The 18,585-nt window shown below is 45.0% G+C and overlaps 1 long non-coding RNA gene and 1 other non-coding gene across 3 annotated transcripts; one reads left to right on the top strand and one right to left on the bottom strand.

Moving 5' to 3' along the window:
• Positions 1-15,213: 15,213 nt before the first annotated feature.
• Positions 15,214-15,327, bottom strand: LOC121275593. Its single transcript, XR_005942531.1, has one exon. It is a non-coding gene; the product is annotated as a U5 spliceosomal RNA (small nuclear RNA).
• A 245-nt stretch (positions 15,328-15,572) lies between these two features.
• LOC121274230 lies at positions 15,573-17,084 on the top strand. Of its 2 annotated transcripts, XR_005942239.1 has the most exons (3): positions 15,573-15,731; positions 15,839-15,985; positions 16,717-17,084. It is a non-coding gene; the product is annotated as an uncharacterized LOC121274230 (long non-coding RNA). The 2 variants fall into 2 exon arrangements; XR_005942240.1 differs by lacking the exon at positions 15,839-15,985.
• Positions 17,085-18,585: the final 1,501 nt, after the last annotated feature.

The following is an 18,585-nucleotide window of genomic DNA, read 5'->3' as shown; positions in this document are numbered from 1 at the left end:
GCCTTTGCGGCGGCTGCCCCAAGCTTTAGTGCGTCCCTCAGCATGTGGTCCTGGACCTTGGAATGTGCCAATCTGCAACACTCGGTTGGGGACAACTCTTCCCACTGGAAGACCAACAAATTTCGGGCAGACCAAAGAGCATCTTTCACCAAGTTGATGATCCTCCAGCTGCAGTTGATGTTTGTCTTGGTGTGTGTCCCTGGGAACAGCCCGTAGAGCACAGAGTCCTGTGTCACAGAACTGCTCGGGATGAACTTCGACAAAAACCACTGCAACTCTCTCCAAACCTTCTTTGCAAAGACACAATCCACAAGGAGGTGGACAACGGTCTCTTTCCCTCCACAGGACAGCATGCAGAGGGGGTGAGCCTCCTGGCATGTATGAAGGATTTGATGGGGAGGAGCTTTCTCACCACCAACCAAGCTGCATCTTGGTGATTGTTGGAATGATCTGGCGATGAGGCATTCTACCAAATGGCTTTGATAGTTTGCTTGGGAAACCATCCAACAGGATCCACCATCTCCTTTTCTCACAAGGCCTCTAGGACATTATATGCCAACCACTGCCTGATGGACTTGTGGTCAAAGGTGTTTCTCTGCATAAATTTTCCCATGAGGTACAGGTGGTACGGCATGGTCCAACTACTTGGAGCGTTCCGCGGAGCGTGGCCAGACCCATCCTTCGTAACACTGGGGACAGGTAGAACCTCAGCCTGTAGTGACACTTGGTGTTTGCATACCGAGGGTCTACACACAGCTCGATGCAGCCACACACAAAGGTGCCATCAGTATGGGATCGATGTTGGGCATGTTTTTTCCCCCTTTATCTAGAGGCTTGTACATCACATCCCTGCGAACACTGTTCACTTTCGACCTCCAGGTAAAGCAAAAGATGGCTCGGGTGATCACCATCGCGCAGGAGTGTGGAATGGGCCAGACCAGCACCACATACAGCAACAGCGAGAGTGCCTCACACCTGATGACCAGGTTCTTACCCACAATGGAGAGGGAACGTCGCTCCCACATGCCCAGTTTTCCTTTCACCATAGTCACTCGCTCCTTCCAGTTTCTAACGCGTGCCCTGGTCCCTCTGAACCATACCCCCAGTACCATCAGCTCATCTGACCTGACGGTGAAGGGGACAAAGGATCGGTCAGCCCAGTTCCCATAGAACATGGCCTCGCTCTTCCCATGATTTACCTTGGCTCCTGTGGCCAGTTCGAATTGGTCGCAGATGTGGTTCAGTCTGTGCACCTACAGCGGATCCAAGCAGAAGACGGTGACATCGTCCATGTACAGGGTGGTTTTAAGCTGAGTGCCTCCACTGCCTGGGATCGTCACTCCTCTTATGCCCGGATCCTTCCTGATGGACTCAGCAAAGGCTTCTATGTAACACATGAACAGGATAGGGGAGAGAGGGCAGCCCTGCCTGACTCCAGATTTAATTGGAAAGCTTTCTGATTCCCACTCACTGATTGAAACTGCGCTACAGACGTTTGTGTAGAGCAGTTGGATCCAGCTGTGGATTCCCTCATCAAACCCCATTTTGGAGAGCACATCCACCATGTAGGTGTGCATTACTCTGCCAAAGGCCTTCTCCTGATCCAGGCTGATGAGGCAGGTATCCACACCTCTGTCCTGCACATAGGCAGTCGTATCCCTGAGCAGCACGAGGCTGTCAGAGATCTTGCTGCCACGTGCTGTGCAGGTCTGGTCAGGGTGGATCACCAACTCTAGAGTGGATTTGACCCGATTGGCGATGACCTTGGACAGAATCTTATAGTCCACATTCGACAGTGAGATTGGTCTCCAATTTCTAATTTCCTCCCTTTCCCCCTTGTGCTTGTAAATGAGGGTGATGATGCCTTTCGTCATGGATTCTGACATACTGCCGGCCAGGAGCATACTCTCGTACACTTCTAGCAGGTCTGGGCCGATCCAGTCCCACAGAGCTGAATACAACTCCACCAGTAAGCCGTCGCTTCCGGGAGTTTTACTCTTCTCGAAGGACTCAAGGGCCTCAGTCAGTTCATCCAGAGTTAACGGTTTGTCCAGACTCTCCCGTGTACTGGCGCCTAAGACCTCCGTGATAGAGGATAGGAAGGACTAGGAGGTTGTGCTGTCAGTGAGCTTCATGGCATACAATCCGGCATAAAAGGATTTGCTGATCCTCAAAATGTTGGACTGTGATGACTTTAATGAGCCGTCTTCTTCCTTCAGGCTGCCAATCACAGAGCTCTCTCTGTGTACCTTTTGGAAGAAGAAACGTGAGCATGTCTCATCCTGCTCCACGGAGCGGACTCTGGACCAGAAGATGATCTTGGAGGCCTCTGAGGCAAGGAGCGAGGCTTGCTGGCCCTTCACCTCTTGGAGTTCCTCCTAGACATCAACCTCCATCGACTGCAGCTGGAGCAGATTCTGCATGTTTTTCTGAAGTTGGGACATTTCCCTCTGTTCCTTTCTAGCTTTCTGGACACCTTTAAGGATGAAAAACCTCTTGATTTTTCCCTTGAGCGCTTCCCACCAGTGTGTCAGTGACTCAAAGAGGGGTTTCATGGCTCTCCAATCTTTGTAATCCCTCTTGAGCTCCTCAATGTTCTCTGGGGGCAACAATTGCACGTTTAGCTTCCATGCCCCCCTGCCCACCCTCTAGGCTTCCTGTAAATGGCAGTCAGCCAGTAGGAGGCAGTGGTCAGAGAAGAACACCGGCTTGATGTCGGTGGATCTGACTGTGAATGCACGGGACACAAACAGGAAATCTATCCTGGAACAGACAGACCCATCTGGCCGCGACCATGTGTATCTACGCTGCGCTCCATCTGCAGGGTTGCTGAAGACATCGTGCAGCTTGGCATCCTTTACTGTTTCCATCAGGGATCTGGATGTAGCATCCAACCTGCTGTTGGCCCTGCCGGATCGTCCAGCCACATCGATGACGTAGTTGAAGTCACCGCCCAGAATGACCGGCCTGGAGGTCACCAGCAGCAGTGGGAGCTGCTGTAAGACCACTGGCCACTCGCTGTTTTGTGCCGGGGCGTACACGTTAATTAACCGGAGTGGAGCATTCTTGTACATTACGTCTGCTACGAGAAGGTGCCCGCCCACCACCTCCTTAACCTCGGAGACAGTGAAGCTGCCTCCCCGCAGCAGAATCCCTAGGCCGGAGGAACGAGAGTCATTTCCTCCTGACCAGATCGATGGCCCATGGGACCACCATCGTGACCATTGCCTGTAGGAGCTGAGGTGCGGTATCACATACTCCTGCAGAAACAACAGGTCAGCTTTGACCTTGGCAAGGCAATCCAATGTTGCAACACATCGCGTAGTAGATTTAGCAAGTTAATGGAGACAATCTTTATCCCCGGAGGTTATTTTTTTGGAAAAATTTACTTTATTCATAAAATATCTGAAAGAATATCACAAAACATTTCTAAATGGCCATCACAAAAAGTACAATCAGATTCAACTTTTACACTTGGATCACAAGGTGCATCAATACAATCAATGAATATTACAATCATTTCAATATGGTCATTACAGACAGTCAGACAGTACAATGGGATTGGAGTTATCCACGTACATCATGTTGCGCTCTGAGGTGCTTCAATACAATAATAATACATTTACTTTTCACTGCATACATTCATTTTGAGCTGTACAGCCTGAGGGCTCTTTACAGTTCCCAGCCCCTCGGTGCACTGTGGCAGAAAGGTCTTAGACAGCGACCATTCCCCATTGCGCCTTTGCGGCGACTGCCCCAAGCTTTAGTGCGTCTCTCAGCACGTAGTCCTGGACCTTGGAATGTGCCAGTCCACAACACTCGGTCAGGGACAACTCTTTGCGCTGGAAGACCAACAAATTTCTGGCAGACCAAAGAGCATCTTTCACCAAGTTGATGATCCTCCAGCTGAAGTTGATGTTTGCCTCGGTGTGTGTCCCTGGGAACAGCCCGTAGAGCACAGAGTCCTGTGTCACAGAACTGCTCGGGATGAACCTCGACAGAAACCACTGCATCTCTCTCCAGACCTTCTTTGCAAAGGCACTTTCCACAAGGAGGTGAACAACAGTCTCTTCCGCACCACAGCCACCTCGAGGGCAATGTGCAGAGGGGGTGAGACTCCTGGCGTGTAGGAAGGATCTGACGGGGAGGACCTTTCTCACCACCAGTCAAGCTATGTTTTGGTGCTTGTTGGAAAGTTCTGGCGATGAGGCATTCTGCCAAATGACTTTGACAGTCTACTCGGGAAACCTTCCAACAGGATCCACCATCTCCTTTTCCCACAGGGCCTCTAGGACATTACGTGCCGACCACTGCCTGATGGACTTGTGGTCAAAGGTGTTTCTCTGCATAAATTTTTCCACGTGGGGCAGGTGGTACAGCACGGTCCAACTACTTGGAATGTTCCACAGCAGCATGGCCAGACCCATCCTTCACAACGCTAGGGACAGGTAGAACCTCAGCACGTAGTGACACTTGGTCTTTGCATACCGAGGGTCCTTTCCCCAGAGGTACTCTTGAGAATAGTAGGCGTAGAGGAAAATTCTCCTGATCATAACAACACATCATAATACAGTAAAATAATCAGGTCAGAGGGAGTACAACTGCATAAAGTCTCAAGGGAGTAAGGCAAGGCTGGATGGCCTCTACTTTAATGCCAGGAGTATTACAGGTAAAACGGATGAGTTAAGGGTGAGGATTGACACGTGGGATTGTGATATAGTTTCCATCACTGAGACATGGTTGAGGGAGGGACAGGATTGGCAGCTCAACATTCCAGGATATAGAATCTTCAGGCGAGGCAGGAGATGGGGTAAAAGAGAAAGAGGCATTGCATTATTAGTTAGGGAGTCAGTTACTGCAGTAAGGAGAGATGATATCTTGGAGGGGGCATCGAATGAAGCTTTGTGGATAGAGTTTAGGAATAAAAAAAGGGCAGCCACATTGTTAAGTGTTTATTATAGACTCCCAGATAGTCAGCGGGAAATTGAGGAGCAAATATGTGCACAACTTGCGGAGGTGTGTAAAAACAATAACAATAGGGTAATTATATTAGTTGATTTCAACTTTCCCAACATTAATTGGGATAGTCATAATGTTAAGGGCTTGGATAGAGTCGATTTCTTGAAATGTGTACAGGAGAACTTATTAGGCCAATATGTAGAGTCCAACAAGGGACCGCGCAGTGCTGGACCTAATTCTGGGGAATGAAGCCAGACAGGTGGCTGAGGTAGCGGTGGGGGAGCATGTTAGTGATAGCGATCACAACATGGTATAGCTTAAGTTTGTTATGAACAAAGAAATAGACAAGTTGCAAAAAAATGTTTTGGACTGGGGGAGAGTGGATTTTAGTAAAATAAGGCAGGATCTGGCCAAGGTAGACTGGGAACAGCTACTTGTGGGGAAATCTACAGAAGAGCAGTGTGGAGCTTTCAAAAAGGAAATGGGGAGGGTACAAGCTCAACATGTTCCCTCTAGGGTGATAGGAAGGAGTAACAAGCCCAGAGAACCATGGATGACCAGAGATATTCAGAGATATTTCTGGAATGAGAAAGAAAAGAGAGGCTTTTATCAGGTACAAGGGAAGCAAATCAGCGGAGGCATTAGTGGAGTACAGAAAGTGCAGGGTGGAGCTTCAGAAAGCAATTAGGAGAGCAAAGAGGGCTTATGAGAAAGCTTTAGCTGGTAAAAGTAGGGAAAATCCCAAGATATTCTCTAAGTATATCAATGGGAAGAGGATAACCAGGAAAAGAGTAGAGCCAATAAGGGACCAAGGGGGCAATCTATGGGTGGAGCCAGAGGACATCGGTAGAGTGTTGAATGAATACTTCACATCCGTCTTCACCCAAGTGAATGAGGATGAAGGTATTGAACTCGGGGAGAGAGACTGCAAGGTTCTTAATCAAATTGACATAGGGAGTGACAAGGCATTGGAGGTGTTGGCAGGCTTAAAAGTGGACAAATCTCCAGGTCCAGATGATTTGTGTCCCAGACTAGTGAGGGAGGCAAGGGAGGAGATCGCAGGGGCTCTGGCCCAAATTTTTAATTCCTCTCTGGCCATGAGGGAGGTGCCAGAGACTGGAGAACAGCTAATGTGGTTCCGCTATTTAAGAAGGGTTGTAGAGATAAGCCAAGGAACTACAGGCCAGTGAGTCTCATGTCATTTGGTAGGGAAACTATTGGAGAAAATTCTGAAGGAGAGAATTTATCTCCACTTAGAGAGGCAAGGTTTGATCAGGCATAGTCAGCATGGCTTTGTCAGAGGGAGGTCATGCCTAACAAATTTGATTGAATTTTTTGAGGAGGTGACCAGGTGTGTAGATGAGGGTAGTGCAGTTGATGTAGTTTCTATGGATTTCAGCAAAGCCTTTGACAAGGTCCCACATGGGAGACTTATAAAGAAGGCAAATGCACATGGGACACAGGGTAATTTGGTAAGGTGGATTCAAAATTGGCTTAGTTGTAGGAGACAGAGGGTGATGACAGAAGGATGCTTTAGTGACTGGAAGCCAGTGTCCAGTGGTGTACCACAGGGATCTGGGCTGGGTCCCTTATTATTTGTCATTTTTATAAATGACATCCATGACTATGTGGGGGGTAGGATTAGTAAGTTTGTGGATGACACAAAGATTGGCCGGGTGGTTAACAGTGAGGTTGAATGTCTTGGGCTACAGGAAGAAATAGACAGGATGGTCAAATGGGCAGATAAGTGGCAAATGGAATTTAACCCTGAAAAGTGTGAGGTGATACACTTTGGAAGGAGTAATTTGACAAGGAAGTATTCAATGAATGGCATGGCACTAGGAAGTTCTGACGAACAAAGGGACTTTGGCGTGTGTGTCCATAGATCTCTGAAGGCAGATGGGCAGGTTAGTGGGGTGGTGAAAAAGGCATATGGGACACTTGCCTTTATCAATCGAGGCATAGATTATAAAAGTAGGGAGGTCATGTTGGAGTTGTATAGAATCTTGGTGAGGCCACAGCTGGAGTATTGTGTGCAGTTCTGGTCGCCACGTTATAGGAAGAATGTGATTGCACTGGAGGGGGTGCAGAGGAGATTCACCAGGATGTTGCCTGGGATGATACATTTAAGTTATGAAGAGAGGTTGAATTGATTTGGGTTGTTTTCATTGGAGCAGAGAAGACCGAGGGGGTGACCTGATCGAGGTGTGCAAGATTATGAGGGGCATGGACAGGGTGCAGCTGTTCCCCTTAGTTGAAAGGTCAATCACGAGGGGACATAAGTTCAAGTTGAGGGGCAGAAGGTTTAGGGGGGATGGGAGGAAAAACTTTTTTACCCAGAGGGTGGTGACAGTCTGGAATGCACTGCCTGGGAGAATGGCGGAGGCAGGTTGCCTCACATTCTTTAAAAAGTACCTGGATGAGCACTTGGCATATCAACCATTCAAGGCTATGGGCCAAGTGCTGGTAAATGGGTTTAGGTAGGTAGGTCAGGTGTTTCTCACATGTCGGTGCAGACTCAATGGGCCGAAGGGCCTCTTCAGCACTTTGTGATTCTGTGATTCTGTGAACTGAGGTATACTTATGGGTGGTCCCTACAGAGGAAAATAACTTTAAGATTGATCTGTCTTATCAGAGAATTCTTGGGGGAAGTGGGAAGTCAACTTGAGTGCATTACATATATAGTTATAAACCATATTGTTCAGTTAATAATGCTTGTTTTTTTAAAGTCTTTTATATATAATGATGCTTGTTTTGTTTTAAAAATTAAATCTTGTGGCGCTGTTCTATTGGTTAAAACAAGGTATTCAGATTTCTCTTTAAATGTTAGTAGTCCCTAATCAGACCGTAACACAGGCATTAAGCATGGGTGTGTCATTGGATCAACACTATTCTCAATGTTTTTTGCAGCAATGCTGCCACTGACTGCTGACAGGCGCCCCCCAGAGGCCATAATAAGCTATCACATTGATGGTAAACTCCTTAACCTCAACCAGCTGAAGGCCAAAACCAAGGCATCAACTATTTCTGTAATAGAACTACAGTATGCTGACGATGTATAAGTTAGTGCTCACTCTAAAGAAGAACTACGACATATATCTCACATAGTCACTGAAGGCTACGAGAGCATGGGACTTGCCCTGAAACCAGGAAGACCAAAATCCTCTAACAAACCACACCAAATATATCAAATCAAATGTACTCAATTGAGATTCATGGTGAATTGTTGGAAAATGCCCCTCATTTCCCATATCTTAGAAGCTATCCCAAAGAGCTGACATTGATGAAGAGGTATACGACTGAATCCAATGTGCTATCTCAGTCTATGGTAAATTACGAACTCGAATTTTCAAGAATCATGATATCAGACCTGGCTTAAATCTCAAAGATTATCAGGCACTGGTTCTCCCCATGCTGCTTTACGATGCTGAAGCTTGAGCAACCTAGAGATGTCTCATCAAGGCTATGGAACAAGGCTATCTTAGACGGATATTGTGAATCAAGCGGGGGACAAAAGAACAAACACGAGTATCCTCCAAGATGCCGACATGCTAAGTGTAGAGACTGTGATAATCAGCTCAGATGGATGGGACACGCCGGCAGAATGCCTGACTCAAGGCTGCCCAAACAGGTGCTCTACTCAGAGCTATGCATGGGAGCCCATCTTCAAAAATGGTGTCATCACCTGCCAACAACAGCAGCCATTCAGAGAGGACAGTGAGAGAGACAAAAAGAGAGGGCAGCTGCTTGAGCCAACAATCTACCACCACCTCTGCCAGCCAACAACCAATGTCCTTACTGTGGGAGAGCCTGTAAGGCTAAGATAGGTTCATAAACCATCTGCAAACCCATAGTTAGCACTGACATCTCACTAAAACCCAGTCATCCCCATCTGCAAACCCATAGTTAGCACTGACATCTCACTAAAATCCAGTCATCCCCAAGGAAGAATCATCCATGACAGAGGGATGCCGACAATGATGACTCTACCTAGATCTTTGCATTGAGCCTGCCATTGTGAGAGCAGCCTCCTCTGGAGATCTTTCCTCCATGGGCTTCAACCCATGGTCTCCCAAACCCACACAGTTTACTTCTATCTCCTTCCCAAGATACGTACACAGGATTGCCCTGGAAGACCCAATGTTTCAGCCTTTTCTTGCCCAAGAGAGCTCAACTCTATTTTTCCCCTTATTGCATCTACACCTGTGATTCCTCAGATGCCCTCCATCACTTTAACAGTTTCCAGGTCCTAACCATTTCCTTTTCATGATGGCTGGTCATTCGTTCTACACTACACCCTATCAGAATGGTCATAGAGTCATTACAGTACAGGAGGCCATTTTGGCCCATCAAGTCCATGCTGGCTCTCTGTAGAGTAATCCAGTCAGTCCCATTCCTCTCATTCTATCCCCGAAGCCCTGCATGTTTGTTTCCCTCAAGTGCCTAAATAATTCCCTTTTGAAGTCATTGATTCACCTCCACTTCCACCACCTTTGTGGGCAGCAAATTCCAAGTCATTTCCACTTGCTGCTTATAAAAGTTCTTCCTCACACCCTCTACATGTCTTGCCTAAAACTTTAAATGTGTCCACTAGTCCTTGCACCATCAGCTGTACTTTGTCTACCTTATCCAACTCTGTCATAATCTTGTACAGCTCTATCAGATCACCCCTCAGAACTCCTTTGCTCCAAGGAGAACAGCGCCAACTTTACCAATCTAACCTTGTAGCTAAACCTGCTCATCCCTGGAACCATCTTGGTAAATCTCCACTGCACCTTCTTAAGGACCTTCTCATTCTTTCTAAAGCATGGTGACCAGAACTGGACACACTACTCTAGTTGTGGCCTAACCAGAGCTTTATAAAGATTCAAGATAACTTCCCTGCTTTTGTATTCAAGGCCCCTAATTAAGAAGCCCAACATCCCATATGTTTTGTTAACCATTCTCTCAATACACCCCTTTAAAGACCTATGCACATGGATTGACAGTTCCCTCTGTCCAATGCACTCTTTATAACTGTGCAATTAAGTCTATATTGCAAGCCCTCTGCTTCTTCTATGAATGGTGGACCAATCAGTCCCCATCCATTATCATCCTCCTACACCCAGCTGAGTGTTCTCACATTGAACATCTTCTCCTCTAATTGCGCACACTTGGTCCAAATAAAAGGAGTTACTATGAGAATCTGTGTAGATCCTGTTTATGCCTGTCTTTTTGTGGGATATGTGAAACGTTTTTTTGTTCCAGTCCTATTCAGGCACCCTCTCTCAACTCTTTTTCCAGTACATTTATGACTGTATCCGCAGGCTTTGAACTGCCATTTTGAACAGTGGTCCTTGCTAAATAGGTTCAGGACAAGCCAGGGGCCCTGTGCAGCCAATCTCCACCACTAGGGCCTCAGTACAAACTCCTTACGCACTTGTGGAGAGACACAGGCAATGTTGCACATTACTGAGGAGTGTCCCCTTTACAGACTAAGTGGCAGACTAATCACCTTAAACTCAGCAAATGAGGAGGCTATCGCTTGGCTTTGGGGATTTGCATTCGCTAAATAATAAAATAATAATAATGACCGAATCTGGGCCATTTCCTGTTCTCACCCTGGACTGGAAAATCTCACCAACTTTACTTCCAATCTGTACCCTTTCCTTGCCTGCACCTGGTCCATGTCTGACTCCTCCCTTCCCTTCTTCAACTTCTCATTCTGCATTTCTGGGCATAGGTTATCAATGAATATTCACTATAATCCAGAACAAGGGGAACTTTATGGTGATTCTAGAAGGGAGGACAGAGGTGCAGGAAATGAAACAGACAGTGTCAAGGTCCAGTCAACCGTGATGGAGGTGATCCTTAGTTGAAGTAATAGGAAAACATATCGAAAAGGGTGGCATGGACAGTGACATCATCAGAACAGATGTGACAGAAACAGAGAAATTGGAAGAAAAGAATAGAGCCCTCACAAGAAAGAAAGACTTGCTTTTATATAGTGCTTTTCATGACTACTAGATGTAGCCAATGAATAACTTCTGAAATGTAGTCTCTGCTGTCATGCAGGAAATATGGCAATGACCTTGACTACACTTCCTGGCGCCCCACAGCACAAAAATGAATACTGACACCTCATTGCAATACTGAGGGAGCACTGCATGTTGAAGGTGCAATCTTTTGTATGAAACATTAAACCAAGGCCCTATCTGCCTGCTTGGGTGGAAGTAAAAGACCCCATGGCACTATTTTGAAGAAGAACAGGTGAATTCTCCCTGTTGCCCTGGCCAATATTTATCCCTCATTCAACATCACAAAAACAGATTGTCTGGTCATTATCCCATTGCTGTTATGGGAGTTTGCTGTTTTCTGTTGACTAGCTGGCAGGAGGATGGGCACCAACATGTAAAAGTAGGAAAGAGAAATAAGGCACATTAAGTGAGAGTGTTGGACAGTACTAGAAAAGGTTATAGTTCCACATCAGATAGGAGTGGACTAAGAAGGACTACGAAGAATACAAAAGACTGATTTGCAATGCATGTATGTAATCGCACAAAGTGTGGTGAATAAGGTTGGTGAGCTACAAGCACAAATTGCCATGTGGGGATATGATGTAATAGCAATAATGGAAATGTGGCTTAAAAATGGTGACTACTGGGCGTTTAATATTCACAGATGCATACTATTCAGAAAAGATAGGGAAGGGAAAAAATGGAGGTGGGATTCCAGTACTGGTATTGACATGTTGGAAAGGAGGGATGACCTTGCGAGGGAAAGGACAGAATCTATTTGGTTAGAGTGAGAAGCAAAAGGGGCATGGTCACGCTACTGGCTGTATTCCATAAGCTTCCAAGTACTGAGAGAAAGTTAGAGGAACAAATCTGCAGGGAAATCAGAGAAATGTGCAAGAACTATAGGGTGGTGATATTGGGAGACTTTAATTACTCAAATATTGATTGGGATAGTGTTAGAGGAAAGGGTAACAAGGGGCAGGAATTTCTGAAATGCATTCAGTGGGACCTCCTTGAGCAGTATGTTCTCGGTCCAACCAGAAAAGAGACATTGTTGGATCTGGTGCTGGAGAATGAAGTGGGTCAAGTGGACCAAGTGCCTGGAACAGTGGGTGATCTTTAAGGAGGTGATGCTTCAGTTACAAATTAGGTATGTTCCAACAAGGATGAAAGGTAGGGGAACCAAAGTCAGGGCTCCTTGAATGAAGAGGGAGATGGAAAATATGATAAAACAAAAAACAGGGTGTATGATGCATGTCAGGTGTAAAGGGTTAACATCAGAAGCACATGATGCTGACGTAATGATGTTTAATATTATTTGATTGAGTAAAAGAGATCTGGAGGGAGGAGAAGTTCCAACCTTGTGTAGAGTTCCCAATATGTACACCGTAGCTGTAAATAAAGAGTAATGGTTTACTTTGGGAGAATAGACAAGCCCCAAAGAACCCCTTCTAGACCTCAAACACTTGATGAAAATTGTGGCAGCAGACAGCGGGTATAAGACCCAGGAAAACTTTAAGGACCAGCTACAGACCTGATAAGTCAAGAGATCCTTGAAAGCTGAATGAAAGGAACAGAATCAAGACTCAGCAAAAAGTTGGAGCTTCACGGCTGCAGCAGATGCAAGCTGAGCCACTGACCTGGAATCCAGACGGCAGTGAGCACTGACTCAAAGCAACAAGCAGCATTAGTGAAGCAGCAACAATTCCAGGGCTCAGTAGAAGTATGGAATCCAATTCAAACATTCTGCTTCCGCCATCTTTTCAGGAAGAGAGTTCCAAAGGTTCACAACCCTCTGAGTGAAAAAATTTGGCCTCATCTCTGTTTTAAATGGGCGACCCCTTATTTTTAAACAGTGATCCCTAGTTCTTGATTCTACCACAGGAGGAAACATCCTCTCCACATCCACCCTGTCAAGACCCCTCAGGATCTTATATGTTTCAATCAAGCTGCCTCTTACTCTTCTAAACTCCATCCGATGCAAGCTTAGTCTGTCCAACCTTTCCTCATAAGAAAACCCACTCAGTCCAAGTATTAGTCTGGTAAACCTTCTCTGAACTGCTTCCAACACAGTTACATCCCTCCTTAAATAAGGTGACCAATACTGTACACAGTACTCCAGATGTGATCTCACCAATGCCCTGTACATCTAAAGCATAACCTCCCTACTTTTGTATTCAATTCCCTCGCAATAAATGATAATGTTCTATTAGCTTTCCTAATTACTTGCTGTACATGCATACTAGCCTTTTGTGATTCATGCACAAGGACACCCAGATCCCTCTGCACCTCAGAGTTCTGCAATCTCCCACCATTTAGATAAGATGCTTCTCTTTAATTCTTCCTGCCAAAATGGACAATTTCCTATTTTCTCACATTAAAATCCATCTGCCAGATATTTGCCCACTCACTTAACCTATCTATATCTCTTTGTATCCTCCTTATGTCCTCGTCACAATTTACTTTCCCGCCTATCTTTGTGTCATCAGCAAATTTGGCAACCATCCCTTCATCAAAGTCATTTATATAAATTGCAAACAGTTGAGGGCCCAGCACTGATCCCTGTGGCACACCACTTGTTAACATCCTGCCAACCTTAAAAAGACCCATTTATGCCTACTCCCTGTTAGCCAGCCCAGCTTCTATCCATGCCAATATGTTACCCCTATACCATGAGCTTTTACTTCCCGCAATAACCTTTGATGTGGCACTTCATCAAATGCCTTCTGGAAACCTAAGTACAGTACGTCCACCTTTATCTATAGCATATGTTACTTCCTCAAAGAACTCCAATAAGTTGGTTAAATAAGATTTCCCTTTCAAAAAACCATGTAGAATCTGCCTGTTGACCTTGAGCTTATCCAAGTGCCCTGCTATAACTTCTTTAATAATAACTTGTAACATTTTCTCTACGACATATGTTAAGCTAGCTGGCCTATAGTTTCCCGCTTTCTGCCTCCCTCCCTTTTTGAATAATGGAGTTACATTTGCTATCTTCCAATCTAATGGGACCTTCCCCAAATCTAGGGAGTTTTGGAAAATTAAAACCAATGCATCAACTATCTCACTAGGCACTTCTTTTAAGACCCTAGGATGAAGTCCGTCAGGACCTGGGCTCTTGTCAGCCCGCAGCTCCAACAATTTACTCAATACTACTTCTCTGGTGGCTGTAATTTTCCTGACTTCCTTCCCCGCTACCATTTCCTGGTTTATAGCTGCTTCTGGGATGTTACTTGTATCCTCTATTGTGAAAACTGATGCAAAATACCTGTTCAATTCATCTGCCGTCTCCTTGTTTTCCATTATCAATTCTCCAGACTCACTTTCTATAAGACCAACACTCACTTTGTTAACTTTTCTGTTTTAAATATGTATAAAAACTCTTACTATCTGGTTTTATATTTCTGGCTAGCTTTCTCTCATACTCTAATTTTTCCCTCCTTATTTATCTTTTAGTCATTCTTTGCTATTCCTTATATTCTGTCCAATCTTCTAGCCTTCCATCTATCTTTGCACAATTATATGCTTTTTCCTTTATCTGAAGAAACATCAACGGCAGGGAACTGGGGTTTGTATGTGTATTGTCATGGTACGGTTCCTTTGTGTCAGGAAGGTATGGCTATGTAGTTAGGATTGACAGCAACCCTTCATTCCAGTTTTCATTGAATACCTGCAGAAATTTCAGACATCCACTAATGTAGAATATTTTCACTTGTGTGGCTTGTACTTATATATATATTCTTGCACCATTTATGAATAAAGTTTATTTGACAGCTATGATCAGAGTATTAGGAACTCAACTTTCAAATAAGTCACTCAAGTAAGCCTGAAATAATTTTTAGATCTGCTGTTGATCAAGTGTTGTTTTCTCAGGCCAGTGATTTTAATGTTAAACACCTCTTCCCTCCATATTAGAGTATGTCAATATAGTGCAGAGAGGATGGAGCCAGTGAAGTTGGGAAAGCATTGCACAGGCTTAATTAACATAAAAAGTTAGATCCGCGTACACAATCTTTCTGCACAGACATATCTTGGCAGTATAGGACAATTCATTTTGGTCTAGGTCCCTTTTCCCCTCTCCCCTGTATTCATGATTGGTAGGCATAAATAGAATTTACAATAATCTTATTGAAGCATTTACAAGACAAAATAAAGATCTCTTACAAAATACATATCATTATGAAAAGCCCCCAAAAATCTGCTGCATCATCAACAACCAAATTCTTACTAAAACTGATCTCTTCTTTGTTCAAAAGACAGCCCCACTAAGGTAGGGCCACAAAAAATTACTTCAAACTCTGAGTGCTCCTCTCCACGGAAATCTTTAGTAAAAGGCGAAAGATTTATACGATCTGAAGAGAAACCAGAGCATACTAATGTTTCACCCCACCCAACTCTCAACCCACCACACACTTAGCTCTTTAACATCATACTAAGTGAACTCACTGACTGTCAACAATGATACCAGAGAACGACCAGTTTACTTCATATAGATTTTAATTAAAAACAATTAATTAAAAATCATGAATGTCGTACAGAAAGAGGAATAACTTTTGACATATCACACAGCATTCTAGTATGCAAATAAGTGGGCAGGGCCTACCTGACCACTTCCCCAGGAAAGAGAAGTTGCAGACTGTGGGTACTGTGTTGCCCAAGACGTTATCATTGCTTCCCTCAAACTCTTTGTGCATACTCCCATGGAAAGTGAGGGAAAGGAAGCCCAAAGTCTGGAGTAGTGAGCGACAGCAACTTCCAGAGGAAGAGGAGAGCAAGGTACTGCAGAGAGGAGTCATACAACTTGAAACGTTAACTCTGTTTCTCTCTCCACAGATGTTGCCGGGCCTGCTGAGTTTTTTCAGCATTTTCTCTTTTTATTTAAGGCACTGCAGAGATTGGAAATCTGAAAAAAAAATAAAGTGGTAGAAATACTCATTAGGTCTGGCAGCATCAGTGGAGCAAAAAACAGAGTTAACACGCTGAACGTTTCACCGAATTCTGATGACTCTTGAACCCTTTAAAAATAGCAGGTAGGTCCCGATTCTGTGATTCCTGACCCCGTTCCTGGGCTGTATGAATTTTGAGATTGCCTTAAAAGTTGCGGGCTAGTTCCTGTCAAAAGCCTGCACCTGGCACTCCTGCCCTGGCTGGCTCCATTGCATGTCCTCCTCCCTTGTGGAAAAGTTTATGACGAAAAACATCTTTGACCACAAGTCCACCAGGCAGTGGTCTGTAGATATCGTCCTAGTGGCCCTGCAGGAAAAGGAAATGGTCGATCATGTTGGATGGTTCCCTGAGCAGACTGTCAAAGTTATTTGGCAAGATGCCTCATCACCAGAACTTTCAAACAAGCATGAAGATGTAGTTTGGCTGCTGGTGAGAAAGGCCCTCAATGTCAGATCCTTCCTACACACCTGGAGTCTCAACCCCTTCGCACATTGCCCTTGAGGTGGCTATGGTGGGGAAGAGAATATTGTCCACCTCCTTCTGGAATGTGCCTTTGCAAAGAAGGTCTGGGGCTGTGCCCCAGGAGAAACTTTGCTTGATCGACAGCTCGGGCTCTCAATGGTCAAATTTCACAATGTTTAACTATGCAAGTTTAAGTGGTTTCAAGGGTCTGGATGATTGACATCTTTATTGCCTTGTAGTGAAATTACCTTTTTTAACATTGTAGAAAGTAATAAATGAGTGATTTTTTAAAAAACCTTTTGTTGAGGTTCATCCTGAGCAGCTCTGTGATACACGACTCTGTGCTCTACAGGCTGCCTCTAGGACGCAGTGCAAAGATGTGTCCTCAACCGAGTGTTGCAGACTGGTACATTCCAAGTGCTGAAGGATGCACTAAAGCTTGGGGAAATGCCGCAGAGGCACAATGGGGAAAGGTTGTCATCCAAAGCCTTTCAGCCATAGTGCACCAGGGACTGGAAACTGTGTGGAACCCCTCAGGCTGACGGGGAATGAATATTGTGAATATCAAGAGTATTGAAATTGTATTGAGGCACCTCAAGAGTGGAACGTGCTGTATGGAGACAGGTGGAATTTTATTGTGCTTCCTGTAATTTTCAATTTGAATCTTTCATAATGTACTCTTATACATTTTATGAATAAAATATATTTTTAGGGAAAAAACTTCTGTGGATCAAGAAACAGAGTTAACAGGCTGAATTTCACCGAATTGGGGTGACTCAGGAGCCCTTTAAAAATGGTGGGTGGGTCACAATTCTGGGATTCCCAACAGTCGGGACTGTCCAATTTTCAGCAGTGCCTTTAAAATCTGGGGGCTGGTTCCTGTCAAAGGCTCGCACCCAGCATTCCCGACTTGGCCGGCTCCATTGCAGAGATAGGCTCAGAGCCCAGAGCATCTGTTGTTGAAACAACTACGCCCCAGGGAAAACATTGCTTGATTGGCAGCTCTCTGATCTCTGTGGTCAATTTCACAATGTTTTATTTACACAAGGTTAAGTCCTAACAGGGGCTTGTGGTTTCTGTTATTGATACTTTAAAGGGTCTGGATGATTGACACTTTTATTCCCTTGTAGTAAATGACTTTTTTTAGTGTAGTGGCAAGTAATGAATGAATGAAACTTTTAAAAATCTATTCTGTAAACATCCTACTGTCACTATAGGATTCATTGACTCTACATAGTGTACATTGGGTCAATGGGCATGGAAATGCCTTAGGTTGGCATAGGGGACAGGACAGGCTATGGGGGGGGTAGGTGGAGTGCCAAAGCTTGGCATAGGGGGCAAGAAGGACCATAGGGGGTGGGTGGGGGCATAATCTGGCATGAGGCATGAGGTGACACACTTGGGCATGGGGAGTTTGTGGGATCTGCGGCGTGAGAGCCTCCGTGTTTTCATTTTAGCTGGGACAAAGCCCCTCAGCACAGAGGCAGGCCTTTTAAGCAGCCTGCCGCAGCACCCTGCAGACCCTATGGTTGCCTCTGACCTCTTTCCCGGGCCAGCTGGCCTGACTCCTGCCCTCTCCTGCCATACAATAATGAAGAACCCGCCTTTGCGGGCACTTTCTCCCAAGGCAGGCGAGCTGAGTCAGGAATTTTCCAAGCTACTTCTCCCTGCCTCGGTGATGAAAATTCAGGCCAAGATTTCAGGTCAATGACCCATCAGCAGTCCACACGTAACATGGAAATCCACAAGTTGCTGTCAGTGATTCTACCCTTCTCCAGAGAGTACACTGTTAAAGTGGACATTTACAACTCATGATAACTTCCAGTCTTATGCTGTCAGTGCTGGAAAAAGTTGTACCTTGTTGAAGGAGAACAGAGTTTCAGGTCTGTCAATTTTCATCACCACACACTCTCGCAGTCTCTCTGTTTAATTACCCTTTTTAAAATGGTTCAAATATTGTCTCTCTTAATTCTCCCTACCAAAATGAATCACTTCTAAATGTGTGCATGCCTTGATTAGAATAACGATGTTCCTCAGGAATCTGTGCCGGGGCCTCATATTTTCACAACATTTACAAGTGACATATAAGGCTATAGAGGGCTGTATTTACAAAGTTGCTGACAAAACAAGTTAAGTGGCAGAGTAAATTGTGTAAACAGGAACATAGGAGCAGGAGTAGGCCATCCAGCCCAGCGAGCCTGTTCTAACATTGAATTATATG

This window comes from Carcharodon carcharias, chromosome 2, assembly GCF_017639515.1.
Source record: "Carcharodon carcharias isolate sCarCar2 chromosome 2, sCarCar2.pri, whole genome shotgun sequence".
Lineage (NCBI taxonomy): Eukaryota > Metazoa > Chordata > Chondrichthyes > Lamniformes > Lamnidae > Carcharodon > Carcharodon carcharias.
This window is presented reverse-complemented; position numbering and strand designations above follow the sequence as displayed.